We start from the raw sequence: 13,307 nt of genomic DNA, 5'->3' as shown, positions 1-13,307 counted from the left end.
CGTTGTAGGCGTCGTTCTCGTCGCGCAGCAGAAGCAGGGGCGGCTGGAACTAGAGGTCGAGGTCGCCGGCGGGCTAGGTCACCGGAGCGGCGCAGTGACGAGGCCATCCATGGCTTCTGGTCCGGCGGGGCGGAGGAGTTGGATCGGGGCTCCTTCACGGTTCCTGGTCAGAGAGATATCAGAAAAAGTGAGAAAAATGGAGAAGGGAGAAATCAGGGGAGGCGGCCTGGCCTGCTGGTGGCCGCCGTCAGAACTGCTCGCCAGGGACGACGACAGGCGAACTGAAGGAGAGGCGCGGGGCTCGGTGGAAGGAGCACGACGTGGAGGAGCTCGGGAGGGTGATGCTCTCCCTGGATCAGACGCGAGCGGCTGCAGGGCGCTCGGAGGTCGATGGAGGGAGGTGGATCAATGGATTGGTCCGGTGGGGAAAACTAGGTGGAGCTCGGGCTGGCTACGAGGTGGATCTGGGAAGATCCCGAGGGGAATGGTGAGTGGGTGGCGGCGGCGCGATGGGACAAGGGTGAGGATTTTTAGGGTTAGGCTAGAGTTGATCTATATATAGCAAAAGGCTAAGTTTAGGGGCATCTGGACCCTCCGATCTTAATCGGACTGTCTCGGATAAACAGGCTAGGGAGATCAAATAAGAAAACGGACACGTTTTGTAGACGTTTGGGGATGATCCGGACACAATGGTGACGACTGCTCGGGTCGGGTCCGGGACAATTTTTCGGGCGTGCGCGCGAGGAGGACCGCGGGCTGACAAGAGAGGTTAGGTTGGACCTGGTGGTAGTTAGTGGGCTGTGTATACGGTCTCGAGCTGAGAGAAGAGAAGAGAGGGAGGCCCGGCGACTGTTTTCAAAGACCGAAAACATCCGACGTTAGACCGGCTATACTGCCGCTATAGTTAATCGTTGGGGCGTCAAACGAACTCCGATTGCGATGAAACTTGGCAGGTGGTCTACCTACACTATAACAAGACCACACACCAACTCTCATCCCATTCCGAGAACATTTTCCAGCCACTTATAAAATAATATTTCGGACATGCCGCGGGCGCGTGCAAGTGTGTCTGGGCTCAGAACGGACAACGGAAGGAACTGGGAGAACCCGGGCGAATGCAAGTTTCGAAAACATGATGATGCAATGCACATGATGACATGACAAGAAGCCACACGCAAGCAAATGACAAAGCAACAACAGCTAATAACTGGAAGACACCTGGCGCAACGGTCTCGGGGCGTCACAACACTCCACCACTACGAGAGGATCTCGTCCCGAGATCTAGAATGGCACCGGAGAGAAAACTGTAGAGAAAGAGAAAAGGTAAAACTAAGTTGCTTCTTTGACAAAAGAGTGAAACCACAAGCCTTGAAAAGGTTAAGCCATTGAAAGAAGAATGCAACGAAGAAGAACAAAGTTGAAAGCACTCCGGTAGGGAAGAGTAACAAGGAAGAACAAATTCGAACAACACTTCGTTAGAGAAGTTATGCAAGACTTGATACGATGAAAAGAACTTGAGCAGAGGACACGACACTCCGGTTAATTGTATAGGCATGAAAAGAACATTATCTTTGACAAAACGGGATGATGGGAGAGAAAGCAACATCACAAAGCCTCTGGAAGAAAATAATAGAAGATAGATCATTGAAATAAAAGAATGGAGAAGAAAATGCCAACTTCTGTCACAAAAGAGTTTGAGAAGGCATCCTTAGGATAAGGTTCGGATGGAGTTGTTGGAAAACTAACAACGAAAAAGGATAAGCTTGATATGGTCTTGTAGAATACATCTCAAATTATGAGGTGACAACCTGCCACTCACGGGAAAAAGAATTGGGTTGATAAGAACAAGGAGACGAAAAACTTATTTCACCGGGAGGATAAATGAAGAACTTTGGTCATTATAAGCGCCATAGGTAGCAACAATCCTTCGGGAAAGCTTTAGAAGATATGTAACCCCAAGATAACTCTAATGAAGAGATTGATGGATTTAAGATACCTCATTCTTGACTACACATGAATCATGGAACATGAACTCAAGTTATGAAGAATGACATAATACCACCTCGAATGATATAGTTGAAAGAAATTGCACTCCGGGTTGCAAGATGAAGAATGCTTGAGCTCCTTAAAAGAATCTCGATGAAAAACTTTGAGAAGGAATTAAATCCTTGATGAACCATCAGGTAGAATCTCCATGAAGAACTCCAGTAATAAAAGAATGATCAAACGAAAGGAAAGAGAAGTTGAAAACACAAGGTGAATCCTTGTAATGATTAGATGGGTCTTCGCGACGAGATAAAACGGAAAACCTCGGAACTCCGAAAAAGAAAAGATGAAACAAATGAAACTGAGAATTTGATGAGCCTCCGGAATACGGAGTTAAACACTTGAGGTGAAGAAAGAGTAAGAATTATGTTATGCGTATCCTTCACCAATTAAATTGATGACAAACAATGGATTTGGCATACTACTTACTCACTTAGAAAGGATTAAGATAGATATAGTGTAAACTTGGAAAGGTCTTCAATGAAACACCAGTAGGATTGAAAACAACGAATACATTGATATGATAAAGAAGGAATAGAGATCTTGAACGAACCACCGTAAGAATTTAAAATGAATGAAGAGAAGAAAATAAAGAAACACTGGGAAGAATTAGCAAATGGACGAAGATGCTTGAGAGGATTTAGCTACATGAGAACGAAGAGATCACGAGCCGATTAGAGATCACTTGAACGAAGCACCGGTAAAATTGGAGAATGACAACTGAAAGCTGAGAATGAATACACCTGAATTGATCGACTCCGGATACAAACTGAAAAGAATCTTGAATTGCTCCGGATAGGTGAAAAGAATTTTGACAATCGAAAAACAATTATGAGAGGATGGCCTCTAACTAGAACCACGAATCTTGAAGAGAATGGAGCAAGATTGAGAGAAAATTCTTCTTTGGTCTTCTAAATCCGAGAATGACGACGAGAAACACCACCATAGAATTGTTGAGGCACTCCGGAATGGAAAATTAGAAAGGTTGAACCAATGATGAAAAGAACTTGAAAGATCTTGGGGAAAGACATTTGACTGATGATGATTCATACTTACGTCAAACTTCAAAAGAATTTTAAGGATATCTCCGGGAGAATTAGAAGAGTCAGGTAAGATCCTGGAAAAAGACCTGTGGGTTAGGGCCCACTCAAAAGAAACATCGTTGAAAAGATTACTTGCAAAGGAGAATGCACCGGTTGAGTTAAATGGATTGAATGAGATAACAACCTCAAAATAACTTGGATGGATCGAGAATGTAACCGTGAGTCTTTTGAGATATCTCCAGCACTCCGGAACAATTGAATAGCGAGAAGTGGATGATTATGAGGTGCACCGACATGAGAAGGTATTAGAAAGGAGAAAAAGGATATGATCCACAAAGCTTGAATTGAATCCACTGGAGAGGATAAAAGAAACAAAGAATGATAAACCTGAGGCTCCGTTAGAATCTTCATGAGCATCACCGGGTAAGAACATTGACGGAAAGGGAGTGGAGAGACTTCACATGAATAAGATGGCCACTTGATCAAGAAATCTGAATCCTTGAAGAAAAAGGGAGGGTGGGCGGGAAAAACAAAGGCAACTTGGAGAAAGATGAAACAAACACCGTTGAGAAAAACCGAGAGGTGATCTTGCGATGTTAAAATGATCGGATCCACTTGAAGAGAAGCACACCAGTTGAAAATGATTGACATGACAATCTCGATTATTGTGAAGGATTTGTATTCACATCGGAGTATGAGAATACCGTTTAGGAAAGGTATGGAATCAACACTTGGCATTGAAGCAACTCGAATACCACAACTCAAAAAACAAAAAAACAAAGGATTGGCTTGCAGAATAAGCCGGAACAAACATATGATAGAGATTTCGTCCGAAGTTTTTGTGGTGGGGCCTACACGGGCTCGATCATACAGCACCATCATGTACAAGGCAGTGCACATGATATACGAAGCGTCCCCGAGTCGGCATAGCCAAGGACTCTTTAAGACACAACGAGACCACTGTAAAACCGACCGTGAATAGGCAGACCACAAGACGTCGAACCCCAATTTCAAATCATACATCTGACGGAAAGATATCCTAAGAGCTACTTGAATTCCCACTTATAAACTCCCGAAATTTTCCGGTTATGCAATCAGGTGTTGGAGATACAGGGGAAGCATAATATCTCACCCAAAACTAACAAATCCTACATCTAGTTGTATCCATCCTTCAACACATAACCTAGAAACCTTCGGAAATCATCTACCTCAACCTTCTAAAAGCATCCGTTATACAAGTTATGGCAATACTCCCGAACTCCCGCCCCGGTACTGGGTGGCGTCGAGGTTATCTCACCAACAACTGCATAAAAGAGATTTTCGATGTCGGCGAAACTAATCTCAGGTATTCCAGAACTGCAATGGTAAAATTGTGACGACAACACCTCGGAGCTCAACTCCCCGGGACACTGCCACAACCCCTAAATGACAGAAGGCACCAAGAACAATGTTCTCGTCATAAGACCATCGGAACGATTCTAAGATACCTGCGTGATCCTAATTTTTTTTAGTGAAATTTGAGAAGAGAAGAGCCAAAACTCTACGTCAGGATGCCTTACCAGAGCGATGAAGGGACTGGGGAGTAAAAAGAATTCCTTAACTCTCTGATATATAATTCCTAAATGACTCAAAACATTTTTCTAGACTCAACAATGGCAGCTAATTCGATCAAGTAGTGGGGGCTCCTATGGTCGGGGAAGGCTCTGATTACCAACTTGTAACGCCCTCGATGCGGCTATATCTCCCACGTGTCGAAGCACGACTTAGAGGCATAACCGCATTGAAAGCAATGTCGCAAGTGAGGTAATCTTCACACAACCCATGTAATACATAAGGGAAAGAGATACATAGTTGGCTTACAATCGCCACTTCACACAATTACATGAATAAAGCATTACATCATCCAGATACAATCAAGGTCCGACTACGGAACCAAAATAAAAGAAGACTACCCCAAATGCTACACAGATCCCCGATCGACCCCAACTGGGCTCCACTACTGATCAACTAGAACGAAGCAACATAAAGGACAAGATCTTCATCGAGCTCCTCCTTGAGCTTGGTTGAATCACCTGCTCGGTTCAACGGCACCTGTAAACTGGTTTTGGAAGTATTTGTGAGTCACGGGGACTCAGCAATCTTACACCCTCGCGATCAAGACTATTTAAGCTTATAGGAAGGGTAAAAGGTATGAGGTGGATCTGTAGCAAGCAACTAGCATATATGGTGGCTAAACATACGCAAATGAGAGCGAGAAGCGAAGGCAAAGCGCGGTCGAGAAACTATGATCAAGAGGTGATCCTAGAACAACCTACGTCAAGCATAACTCCAACACTATGCTCACTTCCCGGACCTCGCTGGAAAGAGACCATCACGATACACACGCGGTTGATGTATTTTAATTAAGGTCAACTTCAGGTTTTCTACAACCGGACATTAAAAAACTCCCATCTGCCCATAACCGCGGGCACGGCTTTCAAAAGTTCAAAACCCTGTAGGGGTGTCCCAACTTAGCCCATCACAAGCTCTCACGGTCAACAAAGGATATTCCTTCTAGCGGGAAGACCCGATCAGACTCGGAATCCCGGTTACAAGACATTTCGACAATGGTAAAACAAGACCAGCAAAGCCACCTAGATGTGCCGACAAATCCCGATAGGAGCTGCACATATCTCATTCTCAGGGCACACCGGATGAGCAAGACGTCGGGTGGGCCAGCCAAGAGTTGCCCCTGGTAGCTCCGGACATCGCTCCGTTGGACCAACACTTAGACAAGCACTGGCCCAGGGGGTTAAAAATAAAGATGACCCTTGGGCTGGCCTAACCCAAGGGGAAAAAAGGCTAGGTGGCAAATGGTAAAACCAAGGTTGGGCCTTGCTGGAGGAGTTTTATTCAAGGCGAACTGTCAAGGGATTCCCATTATAACCCAACAGCATAAGGAACGCAAAATCCGGGAACATAACACCGATATGACGGAAACTAGGGCGGCAAGAGTGGAACAAAACACCAGGCATAAGGCCGAGCCTTCCACCCTTTACCAAGTATATAAATGCATTAATTAAATAAAAGATATTGTGATATCCCAACAAGTAAACATGTTCCAACAAGGAACAACATCTCCATGTTCCAACAAGGAACAAACTTCAATCTCCTGCAACTAACAACGCTATAAGAGGGGCTGAGCAAAGCGGTAACATAGCCAAAGAACGGTTTGCTAGGACAAGGTGGGTTAGAGGCTTGGTTCAACAATATGGGAGGCATGATAGGCAAGTGGTAGGTATCGCAGCATAGGCATAGCAAAAGAGCGAGCAACTAGCAAGCAAAGATATAAGTGATTTCGAGGGTATGGTCATCTTGCCTGAGATCCTGCAAGGAAGAAGAACGAGTCCATGAGGAAGACAAAGCGGGCGTAGCCAATGAATCCTCACAACACGGCGTTACCGGATTACCCAGATGAAGTGCACCGGAAAGAAAGCAAACAACATACTAAACAACCACCACATAAACATGGCATGATGCACAATCAAGTTTGATGCATGTCCGGTTTAATGAAGCATGGCATGGAAAAATGCACAGACAATCCTACAAATTAAGTGGAGCTCAACATGCAACTCCGTTGCATATCAACAAAACACCACGTGACTTATTTAGTTTGACCTTGTTTATATACCCAACAATATTCAATGTTGTTAGCATGGAAAGAGGTGAATCATGATGAAACTATCTATCTAGGCAAGTTTAAATGAGGCCAGAACAACAAAACAACAAGTCCAGAAAAATCCTCATGAGCATATTATAGATTTGGTACTGTTCTTCCCTAAACAATATTGTAGAGTTGTTAAACATGCAAAGTAAAGCCGCCATGTTAAACTAGGCATTTTTCCACCCCATTTACATATAAAGATTATTTAAATCCGAGCTCCGGTTAATTAGTTATGAATTAAATCATTTTGACATGGCATAGGAGCAAATTTAATCAAACAACATTTTAAACATTTCAAACATAGATGAAAGTTGCGTATTATTAAACTAGATGAAAAACTAAGCAAGTTTCATATTAAGTTTGTTTTAATATGATGCATCGTTTGTGAAGTTATTAAATGCATGATGATGAAGGACTTTTCTATAAAACTGGCACTCTCTGGGAAAAAGCTAAAATCGTAGAACCAAAAAAACCTATACGGGCCGAATATGAATAGTGCACTGGGCGGCTGGGCTGCTCATCTAGCTGGGCTTAGCCCAGATCGGTGGAGGTGGGAGCTGGGCCGAAGACAACAGCGAAGGGGGCGTGGCCCAGGTGCGTGCGGTCGATCTGGAGTCAGTCAACGCGAGCGGCCGAGGTGCGTCTGCAGCATCTCCTCTCGAACAGAAGCAGAGGAGGCGCATGACAAGGCGCTGCTCGACCAGAAGCAGGACGCGACTCCGGCGAGGGAGATGGCCGGTGCTCTCAGGCAAGGGGAGGCGCGGCTCCGGCGAAGTCAGCAGCGAGCGGCAAGGGGCGCGGGACTTGGAAGCAGCAGACAAACAAGGGTGCGGCGGCGGGACTCGGCGCGACTCCGGCAGATCCAGCCGATGGAGGACGACGAGGAGGAGGAATCGGGTGTGGAACGCGGGCGGCTGCTCGCCTAGGTGACGACGATAGCAAGGCCACCGAAGACGTGGGTCGGAGTGAAGGAGTCTTCGTGGCGACGCCGGCGAGTTCCGAGAGAGGCGGTCAATGCGGCTGGGACGAGTGGGCGCTCGTTGTACGCGTCGTTCTCGTTGCGCAGCAGAAGCAAGGGAGGCTGGAACTAGAGGTCAAGGTCGCCAGCGGGCTAGGTCACCAGAGCGGCGCGGTGATGAGGCCATCCATGGCTTCTGGTCCGGCGGGGCGGAGGAGTTGGATCGGGGCTCCTTCACGGTTCGTGGTCAGAGAGATATCAGAAAAAGCGAGAAAAATGGAGAAGGGAGAAATCATGGGAGGCGGCCTGGCCTGCTGGTGGCCACCGGCAGAACTGCTCGCCGGGGACGACGGCAGGCGAACTGAAGGAGAGGCGCGGGGCTCGGTGGAAGGAGCATGGCGTGGAGGAGCTCGGGAGGCTGTCTACGAGGTGGATCTGGGAAGATCCCGAGGGGAATGGTGAGTGGGTGGCGGTGGCGCGATGGGACAAGGGGGAGGATTTTTAGGGTTAGGCTAGAGTTGATCTATATATAGCAAAAGGCTAAGTTTAGGGGCATCTGGACCCTCCGACCTTAATCGGACGGTCTCGGATAAACAGGCTAGGGAGATCAAATAAGAAAACGGAGACGTTTTGTAGATGTTTGGGGATGATCCGGACACAATGGTGACGACTGCTCGGGTCGGGTCCGGGACAACTTTTCGGGCGCGCGCGCGAGGAGGACCTCGGGCTGACGAGAGAAGTTAGGTTGGACCTGGCGGTAGTTAGTGGGCTGTGTAGATGGTCTCGAGCTGAGAGAAGAGAAGAGAGGGAGGCCCGGCGACTGTTTTCAGAGACCGAAAACATCCGACGTTAGACCGGCTATACTGCCGCTATAGTTAATCGTTGGGGCGTCAAACGAACTCCGATTGAGATGAAACTTGGCAGGCGGTCTACCTACACTATAACAAGACCGCATGCCAACTGTCATCCCATTCCGAGAACATTTTCCGGCCACTTATAAAATAATACTTCGGACATGCCGCGGGCGCGTGCAAGTGTGTTTGGGCTCAGAATGGACAACAGAAGGAACTGGGAGAACCCGGGCGAATGCAAGTTTCGAAAACATGATGATGCAATGCACATGATGACATGACAAGAAGCGACACGCAAGCAAATGACAAAGCAACAACAGCGAATAACTGGAAGGCACCAGGCGCAACGGTCTTGGGGCGTCACAGGTATCGTATCATAGGCATAGCAAAAGAGCAAGCATCTAGCAAGCAAAGATAGAAGTGATTTCGAGGGTATGGTCATCTTGCCTGCAAAGTTCTCCGAGTTGACGTAAGCTTGATCCTCGTAAGCGTACTCAACGGGTTCCTCGTTCACGTACTCGTCTCCCGGCTCTACCCAAAGCAATAACACAAGCAAAGGGAGACACAATCGACCACGTGCAATGCACAAGCAACATGATGCAAAACATTGCATGATATGCAGGATGTGACATGCAATGCATATGCATGTTTCGGAAAGGAAAGATTGAACCTGGCCTCAACTTGGAAAACCAAGAGTGCCCCTGGAAAGATGAGTTGATTTCGGTCGAAATCGATATAAAGATCACCGGAATGGGATGCACGGTTTGCAAATGGCAAGCAAAACAAATATGGCACCGATCTGCGATTAACAGCACGAGGCCATCTAAATGCATCAAGAACAACAAGCTACTGCACTCTAACATAACAACAAAATACATGGCAGTGATCCACTCAAGATGCTTGACAAAAGATGAACACTGAGCTACGACTAATTCACTCAATAGCAGGTTCAAACAAGCATGGCAAAAGTGCAAAAGATATTAGGTTACAGACTTAGTGAAAATAACAACAAGTCAGGAATTTAACATCAAGAAGCAATGTTTAGAGCAAGGTAACAACATGCTACAGGAACATATCATGGCAAAGCAAGGCATGGAATGAAGCTACTCAAAGAATACAACAAAAGTCCCTTACTGACATTAACCCAAAAGGATCAAAAAATACAATGGCATCCATGTGAACATAGCAATTATCGTTAACAGATTCAGACTTAGTAGAAAACTGGAACATGGCAAAACAGATATTAAGTAGGCATGTTTACAAGCTCGATGCACTCACCACAAGGCATTTCATGACAAACTAAGCATACACCCAGCAAGTAGACACGACATAGAAGCTAAACATGGCAAGAACAACATCATAGCATGCATGGATCAAATACAACAAGCTCGGCAAAAAGGCTTAACACGTAAACATTCTGCCAGGAACATTTTATAGCAAAAGTAGAGCTTGATTGAGTCAAGCTAGGGTGCTCCATAATTGCAAACAGATACATGGATGGATAGAGCACAACAATATCTACAAAACATCCTTACTGATCATGCTCAAAAGAGGCACGGATCACTCGGTAGCAACATGAATACATGGCATAAAAATATTGACAGGGCAAAGACTTAGAATATTTCTAAGTCATTGAAATCCGCAACATCACGAGAGCTACTTGGCATGCTTGTGCTAGTCACCACAAAGATCACAAAAGTACATGGCATACACCCCTGTAAAGATGGTATGGCATACTTCAAAACATATGTAGGGCTCAAGTTCATAGGAGGCACACAACAATCATGGCAAAAATGACAAAAGAGCAATTATTGATAAGAATCTGAAACTAATATAAACTAGCACTCTTGCAACAGCATTTAGGGCATCAAGATGAGCTCAAATGAACATGGTGCAATGAGATGAAATGAAGTATTCGTCGAGACGAACAATTTGATATGCTACACGCCCGAAACGGAGCCACTGATGCAGAGATATGATGCGATGAAATATGCATAAAAGTACTAGGGTTAGGGCAAAAGTCAACCCTCAGATCCAGATCCAGATCGGCACACATTTCGAGGTTCATTGCCGGAGTTGCCAGAGAAGCCGTCGACGTCGAGGAAGGAAGCAGTGGCTGGCGGGTGAGGAAGAGGTGGCCGGACGAGGCGGCGGTGACCGGCGATGGCGTCGGTGATGGCGGCGGCGGCGCCAGGTGGCGAGGCAGTGGCAGGGCGAGGAGGTCAATGACAGCGGCGGTCGGCGACGGCGAGAGGAGGCGGGCGGCGCAGTTGTCCGCCGAGGAGGCGCGGCAGTGGCAGCGGCGTGGAGCGAGCTGGGCGGCGCGCGGCTTCGGGCGGGGGAGGGCCCGCGATGGGCTCCGGTGGGCCGCGCGGGTGAGGAGGCAGCCGGGCCACGTGTCACTCCCTGGTTGGGCATGGACGGCGGCGGCGGTGAGTCCACTGCGGAGCGGACACGTCCGGCGTGCGGAGAGGAGCGGGGCTAGGGTTTAGGGGTGGAATTATCCGAAATTTCGGGGGGGGGGGGAGAGGCCCTTTTATAGGTAGGAGGAGCTAGGAGGCTCCAAATTGAGCATAGTTTTTGGCCACGCGATCGTCATCGAACGATCTAGATGATGGAGGAGGTTTAGGTGGGTTTTGGGCCACTTTGGAGGGGTGTTGGGCTGCAACACACACGAGGCCTTCTCGGTTCCTCGGTTAACCGTTGGAGTATCAAACGAAGTCCAAATGGCACGAAACTTGATAGGCGGTTTACCGGTAGTAAACCAAGGCCGCTTGGAAAATCTCGGTCCAATCTGAGAACGTTTAATACCCGCACACGACAAGAGGTACAAAGGGACACCAGAGGACATAGGAGCGCCGGAATGCAAAACGAACAACGGGGAAAATGCTCAGATGCATGAAACGAACATGTATGCAAATGCGATGCACATGATGACATGATATGAGATGCATGACAAAGACAAAAGCACACGAAGAAAAAAAGCTGACAACGAGGAAATATCATAACTTAGTGCCGGAAATGGCAAGAGTTCGAATACAAATATGGCATGTTACATACGGGGTGTTACAGCTTGTCCAAGGAAGGGCAGCACCCAAGCAGCGGTCCACCCACATATCAAATTATCAAAATACCGAACGTGAATCATATGAGCATGATGAAAACTAGCTTGACGATAATTCCCATGCATGTGTCCTCAGGAGCGTTTTCCTTTATATAAGAGTTTGTCTAGGCTTGTCCTTTGCTACAAAAAGGATTGGGCCATCTTGCTGCACCTTATTTACTTTTATTACTTGTTACCCGTTACAAATTACCTTATCACAAAACTATCTGTTACTGATAATCAGTGCTAGCAGAGAATCCCTTACTGAAAACTGCTTATCATTTCCTTCTATTCCTCATTGGGTTCGACACTCTAACTTATCAAAAGGACTACAATAGATCCCATACATTTGTGGGTCATCAGTTCTCCATTCATCTAGTGAGCTACTATCAAATAACCTCTTTTCACCAGCAAGATTGAAATCATAGTTGAGTTCTTTAATTTCCCAATATGCTTTTGTGGCACCCTGACTCAGAGAAACCGGAACGCCATGTATTCCAGCCCAGAGATCAAGGAGAAGTCTCTGGAATACGGCACTGCCTGACATAGAACAAATCATCTCTTATTACAAGAACAATAATACAAGGGTCTGATGTTACCAGGAAGCACATCAGCAAGCCGACACTACGCCTGCGATACCACACTTGCTCTATGCTAGCAGCGGAACAACTTGAAGCAGCGGAACAACGACGAAGGTGGTGAACTCCACTGCGCAGGGACTCTGGCTGGAACGCTTAGCCTAGCTCGCAAACAAGGGATCCACGGCAAACAAGCAATCAAATCCGGCATGACCTACAAACTGGCATGACACGCCAGGTCAGTACATTGAATGTACTTGCAAGGTCACAGCAACCAAAGCAATCAAGACAAACAACGACATGGCATTTACAGGTTAAGCAGGAATTATTATGAGATTATCAGGATAACATGGCATGAACAACATAAACATGATACAACTAGAACAATATGAGCATGGCATGAACATATAAATCTGAAGATACTAGCATGCAACATGATGACACTATATGCACCACTTATTCGGCTCAGATTACCTCGTAACCATCACATGCATCACTTACCAACCTCGGACATCACACGATCATCTCAGGATCCAATCAATCTTGGTATAAACAATACCGTAGTAATCATTAAATGACCACAAGGAGCTTGATCTTTACCCACGATTCTCTCACAACATCACGATTCTCCCACGATTCGTCTGAAGATTACTACAGTAAATTTGGTCGTGCACTGGTGATCAACAGGAACTTTATTGGAGCCAAAGAGTTTGTCTGGGGTGACCATCTTAGTAAGGACTATAATCCTATTAACTTTGAGAAGATTTGGATCAAGGTTTAACATAGTTTCTTTGCAACTGACCTAGATGGTCCAGAAAATGGATCAAGATGATGCACTCAAATGGTGTGGCCAGTTGAGCTCAAATTTGGCAAGGCTTAGTGATTTTGACAGATAAAGGTGCTATCAAAATTTCATACCAATTGGATTCACTAAAATGGTACTTCCTTCACAGCTATTCTATTTGTCCAGAAACTTGCAAAAATCCTAGAGAAATATTGGCTTGATGAATTGGTCCCAAATTTAG

Source organism: Triticum aestivum, chromosome 6A, assembly GCF_018294505.1.
Source record: "Triticum aestivum cultivar Chinese Spring chromosome 6A, IWGSC CS RefSeq v2.1, whole genome shotgun sequence".
NCBI classification, from domain to species: Eukaryota; Viridiplantae; Streptophyta; class Magnoliopsida; order Poales; family Poaceae; genus Triticum; species Triticum aestivum.
Note: the sequence above shows the minus strand (reverse complement) of the source record.